We start from the raw sequence: 23121 nt of genomic DNA on the forward strand, positions 1-23121 counted from the left end.
AAATTTTGGGGGCAGTGCTAAGTGTGCAGAAATAATGAGTTAAGGCTACTTCTTGTAGTGTATGAGCCAGCTGTTAGGGCTGCTTCCTGGACATACTCATGTAAGATGGAATGCCTGACTGTGTACTGTTTAACTTGTAGCCAGCCTGCTTTTTTATTTATTCAGCTTGCCTTTCACTCATCAAAAGTGTTGTATTTGCTATCTGTTACTGTGTAACAACTTCTCCCGAACTTAGCTGCTCAAAATGCACGTTTATCACCTTAGTTTTTAAAGTCCAGAAATTTGAGAGTAGTTTAATAGTGTAGTTCTGGCTCTGGGTCTCTTGTGAGACTGTAGTTTTGTTAGATTGGGTAAGTCACCTCTGGACTCAAGTAGAGAATCATCAGCTTCCGAGTTTACTCACAAGGATGAAGGCCAGCCTCAGTGCCTTACCATAGGTCCTCTCTACAGACTGTTTAGATGGCCTCCTGGCATGATAGCTGGTGGTTCCAGAGAGAGAGACAGAGGCAGAGAGAGACAGGAGAACCCAACACAATCTTTTTATAGCCTAACTCAAAAAAGTGATGTCTTGTAACTTCTGCCAGACCCCCCCTATTCACTAGGAGCACATCATAAGTCCAATCCATTCTGAATAAGTAGAAACGGGCTTCATCATAAATGGGAGCAATTATTGTAGAGATTGCGATGTCTTTCAAGCTAGCACAAGTATCTTTCACAGTCTAGAATCCATGGGTATTTCAATTTCAATGGATTCTATAGAACAGTGGTTCTCAACCTTCCTAATGCTTCAACCCTTTAATACCGTTCCTCATGTTGTGGTGACCCCTAGCCATAAAATGATTTTCATTGCTACTTCATAACTGTAATTTTGCTGTTATGAATCATAAAGCAAATGTCTGATATGCAGGATAACTGATATATGACCCCTGTGAAAAGGCTGTTTGACCCCCAGCGGGGTTGTGACCCACAGATTGAGAACCACTGCTGTAGAACAATTAACACAGTTGCCAAATGACAGCAGACTGAACTGATTTCCCGAGGTCACACAGTTACCTGGCCACAATGAGCAGAGTCAGCTCTCCTAACTCCTGTCTCTGGTTCCCAAGTCATGTTAATGGGGTCATTCCATTGATGTGTGGTGGTATGTCCTAATGCCCTAGGTTCCTGGGAGGTTAAAATCTATAGCCATTTTCTTGTGACACTGTTCTGTCCAATATGGTAGCCAATAACCAAAAGTATGACAAAGGATATACAATAGAAGTTTTTTTTATAAATGAATACAAATGACTTCATTAGCTACATTTTTACTGATTTTGATACATTGGAATAGCTAAAATGCATTATTCAAATTCATTTTGTTTATTTCTTCTTACTTTTTCAATATGGCTTCTAGAATATTTGAAATCACACACACACACACACACACACACACACACACACGTCTGACATATGTATCCTTGTTGCTGCTCTAGGCTGGGCAGATTGCCAGCCGCATTTTCCACAGTTTGGTCAGCCATTGTCTTGCGTCTATTTCCAGCCATAGTGCTTGAGTTACAACATAATCAGTGGTCTGAGGCCTATGTTCCCCAGGAAAAGTGGGGGACTGCAGAATGGATGCAGGTGCTCTCCATCGTCCGCTCCTGTGGGTCTTTACAAAGGACAACAATAGCTGAGATATCCTGGACAGCTTGTGACAGAGATTGCTAGTGGCAACTGTTGCTTGGTAAGCTCAAAACCTTCTGCAAATTTCTACCCAGTTACCGGGTCCTAAAACCCCTCCAGAGTGAAGAGCTCCAGCAGGACCCATTACGTTCCACGCTCTTGCACCTTTCTTCTTCCTTTCTTCACTCTCGTCTCGACTTTCTTTCCTTCTTATGAATCAACACAGAAAAATTCAAGCCCAGATGTGGCTTTGAACTATATTACAAAACCAAGTGAAAGATCGCATCTCCTTGGCTGGACTGTATGTTTGCAAGATTGATCAGTGAAAGATACCGAAAAACAAACAGTTATGGAACAGATTCTCATCCTCTCACTGTACAGTATTCAGAAGGCCTGTTTGCTCAGGGTTCTTGTTTATACTTGATTTCATGCTAGGGAAAGAGAAATGTCTCATGCATGTTAATGCAAAGTGGTTAGTCTGCACATTCTTTCCACACAATTTCCAGTTCTGTCTCTGCTCCATGCGTTGATCAATGAGTGGGCCACAAAGCCTCCTGCAGGCCTCTGCCCCTAATCACCCTTTTTGTTGACATTCCAAACTGCTAAGCTCACAAATGTCCTGGGAGGACAGTAGCTCCAGGACACTTATTCCCTAAGAGAGAATCCTTGACTTTCACGGTATGTGACTTAGCTATTTTCCCATCCTTGTAAGGGCTTGACATTGTTTCAGAAAATAGTGTCGAATTGGGGAATGTCGTTTCTAGTTTCTTTCTCACTGACCCGTGCCATTCAGTTTCTTCGCTCTCCTCAAAACCTTTTTTGGAATGAGGCAGGATATAAAATAAACAAATAAAAATGTCTCTGAGGTAAAAGGAGGTTGGACAATTTGAAGATTAGTTCTCTCTCAAACACTTGAAGCAAGCTGATGCATTGTGGACTTGGACGACACAGGCCCTGAATACATCTTAAGAGATGAGCAGTGACTTGATGGGGGCACAAGCCATTACTGCCATGTGTTTTGCCAACTGTATACAGCACACAGATCTCAGAAACATCCAAATCTTTGCCCCCAACTGTCTTGAAGTTTCTTTATAGTCCTGATCACTAATCCAATCCATCTGGCACAAGGGATGCAGGGGTCTTCTATGAGCTAAGTTCAAGCCAGACATCATTGGAATCAGGAAACGAAAATGGCACTCTGTGGAAACAGAACATGCTATGTAATGGCATGTTTCATTGTACATGTGTCCTACCTTCATGTATAAGTATATGTAAATAAATGAGGAATGTTGTCCAGAAGGATACCTCACAAGTGTATATCTTCAACACCCCTCAAAGGCCTGTGAGTTAAAGTTGAGGGACTCGGGTCTTTAGCTTCTCAGACACAGGATAAAAGAATCTGCTCTGCCACTCATTCCTGCTAAGATCTTTGCCTGGGCCCAGGCCCCAAATAGCAAGGCTAATAGATCCAGGACCTTGTAACAGCACCATCTGTGTGTCCGAGGGCTGAACATCTGACTAATGTGCTTATACTAAACACTGATTACTTCAGTGGAAGAAGGCTAACTACAGTGAAAAGTGTATTCAAGTTGGATTTTGCCATTTCAGAAAAGAAAACAAAAACAAAAACAGAAAATACAGGAAGCCTTCTACTGTGGGTAAAAGATGGTGGGAAATAATGAAGGGTCGAGTCAGAAAAGACATTTCCTCTCTATGGAACTTTCTGGAAGGCAGCATTTCTAACAGTAACTTGGAACAATAAGTCACAAAAACAGAGTGAAGTTGGTGTCGAGTGATGAAGGTTGTTTTTGGACTTTTATGACAATGTAGACAGAATTAGTGCCTGGGACAGAAGCTCATAAGCAGAGAGATGGTGGTAGTGCAACGTATGTCTGGGGAACATTTGGACATATCTACAGATATTTTTAGGGGAGAAGCCTGGTACCTAGTGGGTAAAGCCAGGATATTTCTAAGGATGCTGCTAAGAGTGCAAAGTCTGCCCCTGGCAACAAATAATTATCCAGTACAGAGAGAGCATCAAAAAGTGCTGAGGCTGAAACACACTGAACTACATACAGCAAGTCGACACCCTACCTGTGGGTCTGGAGGAGCCTACATCAGACATCCAAGGACAAGGACAATGAGTGTGTTGTTTTTGTTCTTCATGTTCATAAGAAAGTTCTTTGCTTGATTAGAGAAAATGGAGTTTCAAGAGAAGAGAAGCTGAGTAGAAAAAAACAACATGGCTACTGCCTATGAGCCCACTAAAAAGGTTCAGAAGAAAAATCACAAAAGGCAGGCTTATGAAGCATTACTCCTGATAGGGAAGGAGAAAGCTGTCATCCCTGAAGTTCTGGATTACTTGAAGACACCTCTCCAGAAAAACCATATTATGTTCTTGAAATCATGCACATTAGTGCCTCCCAGTCTGTCTTGACCACAATTTTGTAACAGTTTCTGTATTAATTAGCAGGGACCAAGATGTCTTTGGATGAATAAATGAATGAAATTAGAGCTGTCAATCCATAAAAAAGACACAAAGAAAGCTTAACTCCACCTTTATTGCTAAATGAAAGACGCCCAGCCTAAGAAAGCTATGCATTTTATGATTCTAACTATGTGACTTATCTAAAAAGTGAAACAGGAAAATTTTTTTTGACAAGAAAAACATCAGTAGTCATGTCAGACTGAAAGAAGAAAGAGAGGGATAAACAGGTGAAACACCCCATGATTTGAGGGCATTGAATTATTGGGTACGACATTAAAAGTGTGGACAAAAGTTATCATGTGCGGGTAAAACCCATAGACTGTTTGTTCATCAATATGACTCTCATGGCGATGGTAGACATTAGTCAATAGTAATGGATAAAGATTTCATCATCTGTATCACATGAGCCACACCAAACACAAGATGTTAAAATAGGGGCAAGGTGGGACTCTTCACTTTCTGCTTTCTCTTTCTGGGAACCTGAAATGTGCCTGAAAACAATGATTATTCATGAAGTATATAAACTAAATACACATGGAGATAAAACCTAACCACAACTGAGTGAATAGGCCTGCCTTTGATTTCTCTCAGTTGAGTTTGTTCTAGGGAAATGCTTTTTCCTAGCCAGTCTCTGAATATTGTTGTTATCAAATATATTGTGCAAAAATTACTACAACAGTTAAAGTACTGATGTTATCATAGCCTTTTGCTCATAGTATGTACATCAGTGGCTCTTCAGCTAACAAAATAAAGAGGATATAACTTTTTTTCCTTGATAGTCTCTGGGCTTTAGATAACAATGAGTGTCCTTATTAACTTTGGATGATTTTGATTTGACCTGTTTTCTGGATGTAATTGCTGTCTTGGATTGGATAATCAATAATATCATTGGGCCATGAAGAGTTACCTGGAGTTATACAGTAAAGAGTCAGGCCTAGTTCCCCAGGTTGTCTGGATAGTGTCTGGGATAGACAGGCTAGACTGAGAACAGAGGTGTGCCTGACAGAACCAAATGTTCCCCAAACAAATAACTTTATCTGATGAAACTATAGCTCAAATATGAAAATGACTGAATATAACTTCTGTGGTTAAAAAAAACAAAACAGCATAAAGAGTAGGAGGCTTGGCTAAAGTTGAACTTCGGGCCGTGAGAGATCCTCACAAGCTTAGGCCATGGAAGGGAGTTGCAGGAAGCTTTCAGAGGTCATGTTTTTACCACCCAAATTGCATATGAAGCATAGAGCACAGGGACCTTGCTTCTAGAACTATATAGCTACAAGACAATAGTGGAAGCCAGTTTTCTACGTGCAAGCACAGGGACCTTCTAATTACCCTTCACTGTTGTCCATTCATCTAACAAATGCCTGCTCTAGCCAAGCTTGTATGGAATATAATGAAAGACAGGGTATGCAACCTCTTTCTCTCTCTCTTTCTCCTTCTCTCTCTTTTTCTCTGTCTCTCTCTTTACTATCTTTCTCTTTATCTCTCTATTATAATAAACTCTCCATGTGGATGTAGGATCTGGTTTGTGAATGACTAGCTGCCACCATGCTTGCATGGCATGCATCTGCCCAGCCTGCCACTGCATCTGCCCAGCATGTTTCCCTGCATTCACAGGATACGCTCAGGGAACCCCCATGCAATAATTCATAATACCACTTGCTCCTTCTGTTGTTGATCTGCATAACAGTGACCAATAATAACCACATGACACAGTCAATACTAGGCTGTCTTGAAATCTTCTCTGCCAATGACATTAATCAAAAACTCTTCAATTTAACCTTCCATAGATTTTTAGGATAAGAGCAGAAAGCAGACACATTCTTAGCCAAAATATCACAAGAATGGTCTCTAGGCTAGCTGATAATATTCTTTCCCTCTGAAACCTCTTGAGCTGGGCCCTCACAGTCCGCATCACCCTCAGTACCATTGACTTTGATGATCCTACTAAGATGGACCATTAAGCCCTGCTTGAAGCATTCAACTGCTTTTCTAGTCCCAAATCCTAAAGTCTTCCATATCCCTCCAACAAACAGCATTTTCAAACCAGTCACAGCAATACTTCATATTTGGTATCAACTTCTGTCTTAGTCAGTGTTCTATTGTTGTGAAGAGACACTTGTGGTGATACTTTATTTGTGCTCTAACAAATAAAGGTTATCTGGAGATCAGAGGATAAAACCAGCTACTATATTAAATATAGAGGTCAGGCAGTGGTAGCACACACTTTTAATCTTAGCATTCGGGAGGCAGAGATTCATCCAGATCTCTGTGAGTTCAAGGCCACACTGGGAACAGAGCCAGATGTGGAGGCACACGCCTTTAATCCCAGCACTAGTTAACCATAGAGGTCTGGAAGTTTATACAGACAGACAGGAAGTGATAGAGTTGGCAGAAAGAGGAAGTGGTGTAGCTGGGTGGGGAGAGGAAATAAGATGGCAGGGCACAGAAAGGTATATAGGTGTGAGTATACAGAAAGTAGCTCTCTCTTGGGCTGAGGATTTTGTAGCAGTAAGAACTTGTGGCTGTGGCTTGTTCTATCCTCTGATCTCTCAGCTTTCACCCCAATATCTGGCTCCAGGTTTTTTTTTATTAATAAGATTGTTTAGCAATTCATGTTACAAACACCATAACTAATGCAACTCTTATAAAAGAAAATAAACATTTACTTGGGGGCATTTACTTACAGTTTTAGAGGGTTAGTCATTCTGTTGGGAAGCAAACAGGCATGGTACTGGAACAGTAGCTGAGAGATTTGCATCCAAATCCTCGGGCAGCATGGAGAGAGAGAGAGAGAGAGAGAGAGAGAGAGAGAGAGAGAGAGAGAGAGAGAGAGAGAGAGAGCGCTGGTGTGAGCTTTGGAAAACTCAAAGGCCCACTCCCAGTGACACACCTCTTCTAAGGAGGCCACACATACTCCAACAAAGCCATACCTCCTAATTCTTCTCAAATAGTTTCACTCCTTGGTGACTAAGCATTCAAATATATGAGTCCATGGGAGCCATTTTCATTCTGACCACCATAGATACATAGATCAAAAGCAGAGGAGGGTTTTTTTCTGGAGATGAGAGCCCCAGGATAATACTCTATCTAGTTCTGAGAATATCACAAGAGAGCTAGTCATGTGAAATACTGATAGCTGTGTGAAGGTCCAACTCATAGCTTCTGTGGGATTAGTGAACTGACTAAATCACATGCCAAGAGAAAAGATGATAAATATTCTTAAGTTTTCTTAATAAGAAAAAAGGAAACCAGAATCATGAAGATTCTATGAGAATTTCAAGGAAAAGAATTACTTTCTTATTAGTAGTTGTTTATTTTTTATTATTACCCCATCAAAATGCATGCCTAAAATTAAGTCATGTTTAACAACTTCCCTTGATTTATAGCTTTTCCTATTTAGTATCATGCATAAGAGGCTACCCCAAACCTTAGTGGCTTAAAAATGATGCTGATTTTCTTTGTATATTGTTGTATACTGCAGGCAGAGCTTAATGGGAATAACTCATTTTCATTCAACTCAGTGCTAAGCAGCTCAAGAGAGGAGCTCTGATATCACCCATTAGCACAAGTGATTCAAGGGACTGCCACTGGTGTAGTTGTTCATGAGAAAGGCTAGTCCATTTAAAAATATCTCAAGATAGGATGGACAATAGGAAGTCGTCAGTAAATAAAGAACATACATGCTTCTGATTGCCTGCCTTCATTGTGCCTTGTTTGTCCAGGTTCGTTGTCTGAGAGTGGTAAAGGTAGAGGGGGCCATCCTACCAAGACTGTAGTAATGGGTATAAGGTGTGTAGATGAGAAACCTGACCAAGCACAGAATGCCAAGACTCCATTTAGAGAGAAGGGAAATACATCTGTGGAAATTAATGAGAAATGCAGATATTCCATCAGAGTTCAAGAAATTGGAAATTGATCAGGCCAGAAAAAGATCTAGAGAAATATGACAGGGGGCAAGTTTCACAGAGTTTGCAACATGACATTTAGAATGGAAAGGAATTTGTTTTGCTTTCTACACCAGGAGAACAATCTTCATATCACACGGCAAAGGAAGTGTCCTGACTTTCTTGATCCTGGTGAGACATCACCAGAACTGCCATCTTTGCATGTGATACCTTCTAATAACAGGAGAGAAATAACTTGTTCACAATTTAAGAGCCTGTGGAACGCCTTTGGACCTGAATTTACTTGGTAAGTAAATCAAATCATCTTCTCCTTCTGGATGTCTTAAGTCCCAACGATCACCTTAGGACACATTAGGAAGACCATGAAAATTCTGGAAGGTTCCAAAGGAAATGTTCTTTCCCCTAGTATATGAAAGTTGAAACAGCCAAGTAAGGAAGGGAATGTTTGCTCTTGGAGGGTATAGAATTTCAACCATAGACCAGAGAAGGCACTCCATCCTCAGAATGCTTGAAGTTTTATACAAGGCCATTCATGACCCATCCTACCTCAGGACACATCAGACAAGAGCAAGAGTGTTTGATTATGTTTCCAACCATGAATTTTCTCTGGCCTCATCAGGCAGGCTTGGAAAAGATGAGGCACCATCAGCTTTTTAGTTGTTGGGTGATTAGTAAGGGATGCTCTTCCTTGTCAAGAAAAATTGCCAAAGCATGGAATGCATTAAACAAAAACTCTTGCCATATCTGCATGTGATGTTTTAGTGATGCATGTATCCTCACTGCAGTCAGGATCATAACCATGCCCACATGTCTTCTGGCGTCATTAATGAACCCCCCTGGATGATGAAGTGGTGATGCTATTCCCTTGTGTTTACTTTCTAGCAGCTCCAGATGAACAGTTTTTGATTATTGTTTGTACTCTGAACTTCGGCTCCCTGCTCGCCCTGCTCACTCTTCTTCTCTCCTGGCTCCCTCCTTTCTTTCCCTACAGCTGTGCCTCAGCTCAGGCTGCTCTAAGAAATACCATACAAGTGGCTCATAAACAACACTTTCCCATGGACCTGGAAGTCCTGGTTGCAGGTTCTTGTGAGGGTCTCTTCCAGGTCTAGACCGCTGTTGTCTCTACACCCATTCACAAGGTGGAAAAGCAAGGCCTTCTCAGAGTGCTAATACCATTCCTGACTGTTCTCCCTTCATGACTCCATTTCCTTCTCCAAATTCCAGTTCTTAATATCATCACATTAAGGGTTAGAATTTCAATGTTTAAAAATAGAGGCCACAGAATGATTGAGTCCATTGAAACCTCAATCTGCCTTCTCTTACCGTTGCTTCTTCCATTGTAGACTGTTTTACTTTTTATTAGCCCTTTTGGGTTTTAGTCTGAAGCATTCTTCTAATTAATCTTAATCAATAAAAAATCGGGAGTCAGATGGGAACAGACGGTCTGAATAGGAAATGTGCATTCCCAATAGTCATTCCTTTTTATCCTTATTTCCTTATTTTTAAACCATCATTTGATTTAAACACAAGAAATTCTTCTTCAATGGGAGTGTGCAAAATGGCATTATGATCTGACATACCTCAGAGGTATCTTTTTCTCTGTAGAGGACAATGTATTCTGCTTTTGCTGAGTGGACAGCCAGAACCATATCCGTGACTGAGTTTAGCCACCACTGAAGTCCTATTCTATGTGTCATTCTCTTGTATTACATATGTTGGTTACTTTGAAAAGTACTTTAAAACTTACTCTTTATTTATCGAGAGATAGTTGCAAACAGCTCAGGCAGACTTCTGACATGCTAGGTTACCTGGAATAACCCTTGACTCCTGGTCCACTTGCCTTTACCTCTCCAGTTCTGGGTTTACAGGATGTACCATCATCAAGCCTGACTTAAATACTCTCCCTAAGGACTTTTTATACTAATAAAAACTCTGGGAAAGCCATTTGTCATCTCTACCTCTTAATGTTTTTAAAATAAAAGACTTTGATTAAGTTAAACCAAGCTTATTTTTTTCTAGCTCTGATGCTGTAAGATTACATGTATAGAGGCAAGATTGCCCATGAATGACGCATAGTTGAATTCAGTAAAGCTTCTGAATCAGTAGATTTTAAACTCTTCTCGTTTAAGAGCACAAATAACTCAGTCAATTGAGAAAGTTGATATATTAGAAGGTTTCAGTTGTGAACATTTCCTCTCAAAATAAAGCAATTGTTGCTTAATAAGAGTGTTAAGTCTTCAAATGAATAGGAGCATAAATGTTATTATATAGAATATATATAGTAAACCAATTTTGTCAATGATATATCTCAATTACAAAAATTTTTAAAATATTCCCATTATTAATTAATTTATTAATTTAGACAAAGTCTCAATATGTTGCTCTGGCTAGCCTGAAACTCATTATTCAGACAGTTCAAACTGACCTGACTTCACAGAGATCTGCCCTCTTCCTCTTCCCAGAGGCTGGGATTAAAGGTGTGTGCCGTTATGCCCATCTCGTACCCAGTAACTTTAAGCCCTTATTGAAAATATTAAATGTGTATTAGTAAAAAGGTAAAGAATTTTTTTAAAATAGTTAAAACCGTAAAGAATGTCCTAGCCTTGCATTATTATCCATGGGCATTTCTGAATCAGCAGGGAAAGCTCCACAAATAGACAGATTTGGTTTCCTAGACATTGTTTACTTGGTAGTGGTTGAGTGGGAGGAGGAAATGGGAGGTAAGATTAGGGAGAGACTGTCACTTATAAAAACTGTGGATATTATTAAGCAATAATTCTTGGGGACTGCAGAGCTCATCAGCTCTGAAATAATCTCATAGCAACTCTGCTAGATGATGGATGAAGCATATTTTGGTACTTCATCATAAATTTAATTCTGATCACATTTAGCTTAATGATATGCTTCCTCTGAGTGTAAGGCAAACACACACACACACAAGAATATATAGTGACAATGCCAGCTTCCCAAAAGCCTTTTTTAAAATTAAATTAAAAATAGGAAGTCAGAGAGGAAACGAGAGCTATGGCATTGACATCCAACTCCACCCTGGTGTGACTCGTAATTTGAACATATTCTTAGCACAAAATTAAATTTATAGTTGCCCACATCGAAACTGAAATTTCTGAGCTAACTAAGGAAGCTCGTGTGTGAGTAGCAAGTATGGAATTTGTCCTCTAGAAATAGACTGATGTTGATCATTTATATAAGAATCTCAACTCTTTCAACATTTAATAGATGTTTCTATATCTGTGTTTCTTGGCAATAAATTAAAACAATTTTTAAGCTATGCCAGTGAAGAGATAAGCAATGAAGGCATTCGGCTTCCATCAGTTCAGTCTTGAAATTTCCTACTTGCCTTCTTTTTTTCTAGCATAATAATCTTTTTGTTTTGTTTTGTTTTTTGTTTTTTTTTTTTTTGTTTTTTCGAGACAGGGTTTCTCTGTGTAGCTTTGCGCCTTTTCCTGGAACTCACTTGGTAGCCCAGGCTGGCCTCGAACTCACAGAGATCCGCCTGGCTCTGCCTCCCGAGTGCTGGGATTAAAGGCGTGCGTCACCACCGCCCGGCATAATCTTTTAATCTAATAATTAAATGAATTTGCAAACCATAATGAGTAGCGAATGGTGAGTTTCCAGAATTATGCTAAGACAATGGACAGACAGTTTCACATTGCCAGATATAGGTGGTCATAGGTGTTCTTATTCTAGATTTCCACTCCTGGGTGTGGCAATAACAGAGAGAAAGACAATATGCACTTTAAGATCATTCTCTGGTGAATTATTTTTACTTAGTGTCATTTCTATAATTGTTTAATTTATAGAAGGAATGGTTGCTCATTTTAGAATTTCAGACAGTGCAAAGATATCTAAAGCAAAAAAATGAAAATCTCCCACCCTCCCACTTCAAAATATAAAATTAAATAACATCCTAGTTATAGTTCATAGTTTATCTTCGCTGACACCAACGGTTCATAATTTTAAAAACATAGAGCTAAGACCAGTCCACATATTCTGTAATTTCTCCTACCTCCTAACAGTGCCTTGGGGATTCACAGTTCTGGTCAGTTGTGATTATTTGCTAATGTAAACCATGGCAGCCCCCTTCATGGAAGTGCTGAAGATGCTGAAGACAGCCCGGACTCAGTCCCTGTCTTTCACACTACCGCTGTTCTCTAGTGGAGCTGCTCACATTCATTTCCTGGAGCCTGAAATATGGACTGACAAACATCTCTTTTCTATTGAGAAATCAAGGCAACAGAAAGGTGTTCCATGTCATGACCCTCGTTTAGCAAGATGAAAGTAAGGCAGGCCCCAGTGGCCATGGGCACACAGAGACACAGGGAGAGAAGCTACTTGCCTTGAACAAAGTCATTCTTTGCTGGAGGCCCAAGGGGGAATTTCACCTAAAACCCCCTTGCTGGCCACAGAAAAGGCAATAAAAATTACTAGTGGTGCCTGGTTACTTTTGTTCTATTTGTTTACTTTTGATGAACATTTTACTTCCTTCCACTTGTTTTGAATTGGTTAAAACATGGCTAGTACTGCTCCATCTTTACAGGTTGACAGGGAAGCAGCAATGGGTAGTTTTGACTGTATGAGTCCTTATTCAGTGACTTGAAACCATTGTATTCTCAGGATAGTCTAGTAAACATGGGCTTCCCTCTCTTTTGACTGAGAGAGTGAGAAGCTACATAGATATTATCCATGTCTTGACCCTACTAATATAAAACAGATACAATGGACGTCACCTCAGAGAATACCCAGACACCAGACTTCTCTACTCCTTTGCTCTAATCTCCATTGCCACACAGTAGGCTTTCGGGTATACCATTTACCTTCTTGACCTCCCCATCCATTGGCTTCCCATTGAAGTTGAAATAAAATTACCCTGGCTTTAAACTCCAAAACTCTACATGAGCAGGCATCACTTACATTCTCAAGCTCATGCCCCTCCAATCCAATTCCACTTCAAAGACTTTTCCTTGTAACATTCTTTTCTTAATCTTTGAAAACCACAGCTCTAGGGGTGGTGAGATGGCTCATCAGGTAGGCCTTGCTGATGAACTTGACAACCTGAGTTCAGTCCCTCGTAGGCACGTAGTGGAAGAGAGAATGGACTCCTGGAAGTTGTCTTCTGGCCCCCATGCATGTGCGTGCACACATATACACAAACACAAATAAATGTACTATTACAAATTTAAAACCTTAACTCCAATGTCACCTCTTTGAGGTATTTTGTCATCTTTTCCCTCCTGTCTAAACCAAGCACATCATCACATTATTCTATTGTACCTCATTTCCAGGACCTATCACTGTTTGTCATTTTTTTTATTAGTTATTGCTCACCTCTCTTGACAAACCAAGTATAGAACCCAAGATGGAAGGAATATCTTACCCAGATGACTCTTTCCCAAGAACTTGAAACATTTCCTGCACAAAGTTAGCACCCCATAAAGTCTTCCGAGTGCAGTAATAGGTACATGACGACTGTCCTATCACTAGCATACTGCAGCCAGAAGAGCTGGCCTCTGAAAGTCACTCTGTATGGCTGCTTCTAATCATTGTGCTGTCTCTGTGTATTATCTTTCCATCCCCTGCTTTTTTACGTTTACAGCCTCCTCTCAACTTACTCTTTGAATCTGTTTATTTGTTATTTCTAGACACTTTCCCTGCCATACCCCATACACAGTCAAGTGCTTTCTCTTCACGTCTTGAGGGTAAGGAGTCAATTGTAAAGGGGTCACTCTGACCAGCAGAAGTAGTTCTATCGCTCATCTTCTGGAGTGTGTAGCACTAGCTTTACCCATAAGAGCCTTGTGCCTGCTGAAGATGAAAACAAAATCAAATGTGTTCCAACACATTGACTATATCAGCTGTCCATGTTGTATAAAGAACATCTGTGGTATCAATTTGTTGAATACATGGATGCATATTGGAATCACAGAGCATCTTCAAGCATGTCAACTGTACTACCTGCCCATGTTTGTACATAAAATATGCCTAGTGCTCCACACAGAAAGTTCAAGCCACCAGCTGCTACTTTTTTATCCCCAATTTTCAACCTAGTAATTAACACCCTTAGAAATCTTACATTATGTTGGACTTCAGTTGAGGCCTTTGCTTGGATAATCTCCCTCCAGCTGCTCTAGGACACAGGGCATGTTGGACCTACTTGTACAAATGACAAACTCATACTTAATTTCCCAGCATCACATCACCAGTCCATTCTAGGGACAAGATTTGAACCCAGGCTATTATGAACAGTAGAATCTTAAACAAGGAAGTCCACTTCTCCAAGCTTTGGTATACAACACCATCAGTTACCTCTTCTGCCCTCGCAGACTCAGTGCAGTTGCAAGTAACATACCTTAAAATTATGATCAAGTCATTTTTAACATCGCTCTAACATCAGGAAGACATAAAGAAAAAGTACTCAGCTCCCCACTGCTCCATGTGGCCTCTGTTGACTTCTCCACTGGTTTTCCCATCATTGCACAGTGTGAACAGTGTTCTAGCTACTCACAACCTGTTCTAGTCTCTTTATACCCACCCGCTCATCATCTCTTCTGCATACTACTCATCCCTCCAGCCTCAACTCATAGATCTTTTATCACCTCCTTAGAGGAGTTGATGAGTGTTCCTTGATGTGTCTACTGTGTTATTCACTGACCTTCATCACATCTCTCATCATCCTTAGCTGTGTATACTGCTTTATGTCCCTCTTCTAAGATGCATTTCCAAGATCAAGCTTTGGTATTTGTTCCTAGGCCATACTTGATATCATGATATATTTCTAAAACTTTTTGAATTCTGAAAAATGGAAGAATACATGTACCAGAATAGCTAAAGTATTAAAAATGCTAAGTGTACAGCTTTTGTGGAATTGTTTTGCTGTATCTACAGAAGCTAAGCATGACATAAGATCTAGAAATTCTATTCCTGAGTACATTCTCTAAGGAAACAAATGTTTATGATCACCCGGAGACTTGTTCTAGAAGGTTTATAATGGTTACAATTTATGATACTGAAGACTGGAAATCACCCAAATGCCCACAAGCATTACAGTTTACAAAGAGACCATAGTATTTATTGGTATGCGTGTGTCCATATGTCTACACAGTATAACTGTGAAGCAACAAGAACGAAGGAAAGATACAAACAGCACTAAAGATAATAAAAAGTCTGGTACAGAAGAGCACATCTGTGTAATTCCACCTCACAGGCAGAAAGGGGACAAATGGGGGACAAGTGGGTCTCTGGGTGAGAAGTGCAGTGCTCCTCATGGAGGAAGAGCTGACTGAAGGGATCGCAAGGCCTCTCCCTGGCTGCTGATGTGCTTTGTTCTTAACTAGGATCTGGCTCAGATCAGTCCTCACTGAGGGCACAGTGTTTGCTCCTCTCTTGGATCTGTTTTATCCTGTGATAAAATAGTGGAGACGCAGTACGAGGGGAGGAAGGAGGGATAAATAAAGGAAGCAAAGTAAGGAGAGATTGTTTTGGAGAATGAAGTGAATTAGAAAAAAAATAAAAAGAGGCTCTTCATCTGCATGAAATTCCAGGTCTCACAATTTACTTCAAGGCTTTCTCTAGAATGGTAAGAATCATATCCAAGTTAGTGTGGAATCCTGCTGGGAAGCTGAACCCTGTGTGTGTGAGAGACAGGTGGGGGGGTGGAGGGTGGGGGAGGTGGAGAGGGGGAGAGAGAGAGAGAGAGCGCATGTGTATGGAGGCCTGAAGTCAATCTGGGTTGCTATTAGGTGCTGTCCAGTTTTTAGAGACAGAGTTCCTCACTGGCCTGGAATTTGCTAAGTGAGCTATTTACTAGTCAGTAAATCCCAAGGATCTGCCTGTCTCTGCCTCTCCTGTGCTGGAATTACAAGTGCATGCCTCCACATCGGCCCTTAGAATGTGGCTTCTGGGGATTGACCTCAGGTCCTTGTGTTTCCAAGGCAAGGACTTTAATTACTGAACTATCTCCTGAGTTTGGAAGCTGGAGTCTTGTTTTATGTCAAAATATTTATCTCACTTTCTATTTAACCAAACTCTTACTCTTTGGAAGACACAATGTGGCATCCCTGAGAATGGGCATGCCAGACTCAACCATCTGCGAGGCTAACAGCGAATGCACAATTCCAACTCCTCCAGCCTGGGACAGTTTTACTTGGCTTATAGAGGATGGCGATTGTCAATTGTGCGTGAAGGAAGTGGTCTGATTACATGTAGACATCTCTGCTTTCCAGACAGTGGAACCGATGGGTGTTCACAGTCCTTGCTAATGTGCACTGAGTGGATTCTTTTCACAAGCCAGTGGCTCTGTCTGGCAGTGTTCCATGGCAATGACACATCCATACCGCTTCTTTAATAAGTTCAAGGTTATATTTCTTTCCTGTCACAGGAGCTGGGATTTGACCTGTGTTTCTTGGCTAGGGGGTAGGCACATGAAGATCAAACACAAGCTTTGTTGAATGAGACAGTGGTCTTCTTCTGCTGAAGAAAATGAATTTTCCCCCTTTCCTAAGGCAAGGAAGTGAGAACATTGGGAGTTATGATAGTGTTGAATTTCAGATTCAGTAAACTGATAAAAGCCCTGCTATGACCCAGTGTTTCTGTCTATACATTTCCACGACTCCTTGAGAGCACAAAATAAGCCTCAGACCACTATGATAGATGATATTCCTTAATACTGATACTGTGTATGAAAAATTTGTTGTGTATTTGATTTGATATGTTTACTCCTGTGTGTATGTGCGTGTGTGTGTGTGTGTGTGTGTGTGTGTGTGTGTGTGTGTGTGTGTGTTCCATACATTAGAGTAACTTGAGGACACAGGGAATCACAGGTCATAAATGAGTGAGTAAAACTGTTTGAATGACCCCCCCAGCTGCTCACCTTTTCTAGAGAGGTACACACCTTTACTTTTATGGACAGTTAAAAGCAATTGTGTCCATCCTATATGCTTGTAAGATTTATATTGTCTTTGGTCTGCATGTAAGATTTGCGTTCTCATATAAACTCAATAGCCAGAGCCTCATCTACGTGATGAGACACACAGAGTAATGTTTTATTAGAATAATGGTCAACACTTACTAGCTTCATGCTTTTTCTTACTACTTTGACTGAAATTTCCCCTTATGGCACCCAGAATTATTGGGGTTCCTTGTAAAGAGTAGACCTATCTCCTCGAATACAAATATTCCTTGGAATTTAATGTCTTTATTTATTATAGATTGTGAGAAGTTGTGACCAATTAAATAATAATAATGTGCATAAGTTTAAGGTTCCGGTAGACTGACTTTAATAGCAAGTGGGGTTGTATTCTGAGGCTTGTAGAGGACATGAGTTATAGGAAGGGAAGAAAAGGGGTTTTCACAAGGTAGGAGCATGTGTCATAGTGTCCCTTATTACTATTAGTACGGTATCTTCTGATGCTTCCACTAATAAGAAGAAAAATGGCTGGAAGAGGTATGGACACACGCCAACCAGATACCTGGGCAGACCTTTGTAAACCCAGCAGCTAGCCAAAGCACACTGGGATCCTGTTATCTCAAGATCAATTTCTAACCCTCTATAAAGTGAAGGGGAAACCACCAGAGGCTACATGCCCCACAGGGCTGCTAGAGCTCCACCAGGGAACTCCAGATTCCTCCAAAGGAGATCAGGGAGCATGTCTTGTTCCTGCCTCTGGCCCTGGCTCTGTTCATTCTTCAACCTCAAAAGCTGGCAGGAGAAGCCAGTCTGTTTAATTATTTGAAATGAATCATGTACTTCTTTTGGATATGGTGAATTGCTCTAGATGCCTTTAGGAAAAAAAATGCACGTGTGTGTGTGTGTGTGTGTGTGTGTGTGTGTGTGTGTGTGTAAACAAGAGAGTCTGTCTTAGTTGAAATTTCCTAGAATGACACTCACAATGAGGATTTCAGGGAAAGCAGTTTATTTGTATAGAATAAGGGACAAGAGGACACTCAAAAGCCATCCTAGACAAATTCCTTAAAGAATTATGATTGTGGGGGTGGGGCAACTGAGGGTAATGCAGCCCATGGGTAGATTAATGACTTCATCTATTAACACCTTTGAGAAGGACCAAGTTACATGTTCAACAGTGTTTTCAACTTGTAAATTATTCTAGATGGAAGGGAGTCTGTGAGTCACCAGGCACCTTCAGAAAGAGTGGCAGGAGTCCTGGGGACCCTTCAAACTCTTCTGACTCACTGTGTCTCACAGGGCTAGTCAGGTGGCTTCTCTTTATGAGAGTCTCTACCGAGGGACTGGCATAATAATGGCCTTTGCCATTCTTGGGAAGAAAGGTGCCCTGACCCATGATGCCCTGAGACTAGGAGCTCTAACTCCTATGTGACACTTCCCATTTAGTCCCAAGCAATGGGTTGAGTCAATAGGACAGCCCTATCCCAGACTGTAGGATACTGAGTCTCATTAAGCCAGTGTACTAGAATGCTAAGTCACTGTGGCAGTAGGAATTAGGTACTAGAACATCTATATCCCAGGTCATTCTTCAGTTCTCCAGGCCTTTCCATCTCCTCAGGGAAATGGGGAAATCCATACAAAAAGGCCTGGTTCTTTCATGAGCCAGAAAGGCTTAGTCATATATAACCTGGGGATAAGTTGACCCTTACAGGCCATAGCGCTATGGCAAAGGATAGTGTAATGATGCTGGCAAGTTGTAATACCACATATTCCTGGACTTACAGAGGAATGAAGACCCCATAAGCCCATTGCAAATCTGAAAACCTTTTAAGTCCAAAGTGCATTAAAACTTAAAACACAGTCACTCTACTGAATATCATAGGCATTTAAGGCCACCTTACCTGCTTTAAATGAGCTCAGAACACTTATGTTAAGGTTGTTTAATGCAAAGTTTACTTTATTATAAAATATTGGATATTTCTTATGATTAATTGAATTCTGTACTGAAAGTAACAAGTGGGCTGGTCACATAGGCACATGGTTGCAGCGTTATACAGATGCAAAGGCAGGGACCTTCTGCAGGTCATCTACTTTTTTGTATTCACTAAAGTGGGTTCATGACTCAGCCGACCCATCACATTCTTTAGCATTAACAGACAAGATCAGGGGGCATGTTGACTTTAAAAAAAATTTAGATAGGTGAATAAATTATAGGTTATTTTTAAAGACATCATAATGTATTCACATTATTAAATTATATTTGCTGTACAAAATAGGAATCCAACTTCTGAGTCTTGACTCAAGAGAAATGGAAATTGAGGCTCATGGACAAAGCTACATGTAGTTGTTTGTAGTGAGTTTACTGATAACTGATAAAATATAGAGAGAACTAATGAATAAATAACTGGTGTGCCAATAACATGCTGTGGTGCAGCCAGTCAGTGGGCTCCTAAGACTAAAAAGCAACAACCTATTATCTTGAGCAGCAGTGTGAAGCAATCTCCATATGGCATTCTGATGGGTGATGGTGCTCTGCATGCTGTGAATGTGTTGCTCCCATTGGTTGATAAATAAAATGCTGATTGGCCAGTAGCCAGGCAGGAAGTATAGGCAGGATAAACAGACAAGGAGAATTCTGGGAACAGGAAGGCTCAGTTAGGAGTCCCCAACCAGACACAGAGGAAGAAAGATGTGAAGGCAGAACTGAGAAAAGGTACTAAGCCATGTGGCTGAACATAAATAAGAATTATGGGTTAATTTAAGTGTAAGAACTAGTCAGTAATAAGCTGGAGCTAATGGTGGAGCAGTTTTAATTAATATAAGCTTCTGAGTGATTATTTTATAAGCAGCTGCAGGGTTTGTGGGACTGGGCAGGACCGGAGAAAACTTCAGCTACAGTATTCTATGTAAGAAAAGACTACTAACTAAACAGTCCCCCAAAATATGATGATACCTATGAAAAAGCGAGGTTGTGAGGATAGAACACTGGCTTGTGACTGCCTGGACCTTCCTAACCCTAATCTTAGGAGGAGGGGGACAAGGGGACAAGGGGTTTTACAGGGTGAGGAACTATTCTGTGCCACATGGCTATATATGCCTGTCAAAACTGGCTAAATAAATTATACCTCAGTGAGCTTGCCTCCAAAAACTAAGAAAGAGAAAACTGGTAGATCTGTATTAAGTTGCTAAGGTAATGGTGGCTTTGGAGATGGATAGACAGTCATCAGAAGTGTCAGAAAAGCCACAAAGAAGTTTAGTAGTGGAGTAATAAGATATTAGGCTTCTCTTCCAGAGCCCAAAGTTGATAATAGTTTCCTGGGGCCACGAGTTCTGGTCTTGACCCCTTCTTACAATTATTCTATTATTATCAACATCAGTGCTCTCCATCTCCCTCTCCCCCCCCCTCACACACACACACACAAACAGACACTGACCCAACTGCACACATAGACATACATACTCACCAGGCCCACTCACATACACATTGACACACACACACACACTCACCCAACCCCCCTACACTTACCTGACTCCCCTACATGCATTCACTGACTGCCCACTCACCCAAACCCCCACTCACCTGACCCCATACACACATACTCACCCAACCCCCCCTACACACACTCACCCGAACCCCCGACTCATCCAACCCCCCCACACATACTCACCCAACCTCCCATTCACCTGACCCCCCACTCACCCGACCCCCCTACTCACCCAAACCCCCCCACTCATTCACCTGACCCCCCCATTCACCTGACCCCCCCACACTCACCCAACCCCCCCCCACATACTTATCCAACTCCCCCAGTCACCTGACCCCTACACACACACACTCACCTAACCCCCCCCACATACTCACCTAACCCACTCAAACACACACTGACCCACTCACACACAGAACATAACAAGCTTTGCAAAGCGTAAACATTTCCATTGCTGCCCAAGGTCAGCCTGAGGATGAAGCTTAAAACCTTGAATTTGCCCAGCTGTCATCTCCCAGTCTCAGGCAATACTATGAATGTCCAGTTCTATCCTGAACATACCTGCAAATACATCTCCTTGGAAAATACTGGCAAATAAATTTAGAGAGGTTTAAAGTGGGAATGAATACCTCAACCTACGGGGTGGAAAAAACCTGTGCCCTGATCCTGTGGGCAACCCAACCTGTTTAAACTGCTAAAAACACTCAGGCAGAACAAGAAGAGCTGAAAAAATAAGCCTTTAAGAAAACAGTTCCCTCAATATTCCTAAGTTTAATGGCTCAATATTTAGCACAAGTTTCATAACTCTCTGGCTTTTTTTGGGTGAAGGTAGGTAGGGGAAATGGGAATATAGTACGGGGTTTCAAGACACTTGCTGTTTGTAAGGCTTTTTTTTTTTTTTTTTTTTTTTTTTTTTTTTTAATGTGCCATGATGCACACAACCTTCCCAGGCATGGGGTCAGGCTGTTTCCTCGCAGTGAACACTCATGAGGAAAAGAAGGAAACTGGGTTAGGCTACCAGGGAAAATATGAGGAGCCTGGAAAACGTCATCCCAAGTCTGACCACGATCCTCCATTACTTTTGCATGTGCTCTCTATCCCCTCCACACCCAAGAGGACCCCAGTGCGGTCCTACTGATGAGGAAGCAGCAACAAGTCCAAGAACCTGCAGTCTGGTGGAGCAGAAAGACACAGAGCCACCAGGAACAACAAAACAAGGTGTGGGCTGTCACCCGGGGCCAGATAGGCTGAGACACCAACTGAAGTGAACTTAGATGGCTCCTATTGGTCTTTGTCTCTTACTTGTGAGCTGTGTAAGCCTGGGAAAGCTATTTAACCACTCTGGGGCTTAAACTTTGGTCTAAGTGGCGATAATAATAACACTACCCCAAACTTGTGTTTGAGGATTAAATGAGAAATGCATGCAAAGAACATGGATGCCACCTGGCACATAGTACATAGACACAGACAATAATAATGACAACTATCTCATGTCAAAGGGAAGGACTGAAGGAGACTCCAAGATGGTAGTGAGTCTGTATTAATCACTGTATGCTAAAATGGCAAGTAGCTGGATTAATCAGCTCATTAAGGGAAAATGTTGGTTTGGCTCATGGATCTGAAGTTGGTTGATTCCATTGTCCTGGGGCATGTTGGGAGAGCACTCAGCAGAACAAGCTCCTTACCTGATCGTTTTGGGAAGTAGAGAGATAGATAGGAAGGGGCCAGGTCTCAATCTCTCCTTCAGGGCTATATTCCCAGTGACCTAACATTCTCGCACTTGGTGCCACCTCTTCAAAGCTCCACCCCTTCCCAATAGCGCCACAGGCTGGACCCCAAGCCTTCCACACATGGGCCTTGGTTGGGTAGGGGACTCAAATGCAAACTCAATCCTCAAGGAAGAGTCAGCACAGACCAGAAAACATAGGTGTTTCACTTAGGGGGCAAGAAGGATTGTGGCAAAGGTAAGCAGGAAAGACCCTGGAACACTCAGGCTAAGAGCAAATTAAGATCCTAGTGATCTAAGGTGCTGTGGCAGTAGGGTAAGGTGGCTGTCCCAAATGCAACCATGTCAGTCACTGTCACACACAGGGTCCTTTCTGGTGTGACCTTGACTGAATCAGATGCTTTCTTTTGAAAAGATAAGCATCAGATTGCCTCTAAAGACTGGTGCTTGGTGGGCAAGCACCCAGTGATGCTGTACCCTCCCTGAGGGTCAGAGGAGACCACAGAGGCAGAGGTGGGAGGAGAGGCGAGAGACCTGGGAAAGAGTGAAAGGTAGACAGAAGCCAAGATGTCGAGGGTTGGAACTTGGGGCCTTCTAGAATATTGAGTATGAAAATTTAGTTAAAATTTCCATATGGTAATTCTTTTACTTTTGAGGAGTGGAGTTCAGTGGCATTTCCCAGTGGAAACTGGGGGAAATGGTGGACATCAAAGTCACTTTTTAAAAAGAAAATGCAATAACCTCTGGTGCTTAGTGAGGCCATGCTGGGAGACCCAATGAGGAGATGGGATGAGCAGACTCCAGAGGCCGACATTGCTAGTAGTCTACTGAGATATTGGTTCCTTCTGAACATTCTTTCTTTCTGTCCATATTTATGCCAGACTTAATTCCACCCTGCACTGCTGATATGCAGAATACTGGAAATGCTGCTT

At 41.5% G+C, this 23121-nt stretch overlaps 1 long non-coding RNA gene across 1 annotated transcript in view; it reads right to left on the reverse strand.

The window, feature by feature from the left end:
• Positions 1-1421: 1421 nt before the first annotated feature.
• LOC128101973 (uncharacterized) overlaps positions 1422-23121 on the reverse strand; it is a 70069-nt gene continuing 48369 nt past the window's right edge. Inside the window, exons 3-4 of the long non-coding RNA XR_008215280.1 lie at positions 6838-6918; positions 1422-2860 (exon numbers count right to left, since the gene is read on the reverse strand). This is a non-coding gene — a long non-coding RNA (uncharacterized LOC128101973). The remainder of the gene's footprint in view (positions 2861-6837; positions 6919-23121) is intronic.

The sequence above is a fragment of the Peromyscus californicus genome, unplaced genomic scaffold (genome assembly GCF_007827085.1).
Source record: "Peromyscus californicus insignis strain IS unplaced genomic scaffold, ASM782708v3 Scaffold_7__1_contigs__length_154581171, whole genome shotgun sequence".
Lineage (NCBI taxonomy): Eukaryota > Metazoa > Chordata > Mammalia > Rodentia > Cricetidae > Peromyscus > Peromyscus californicus.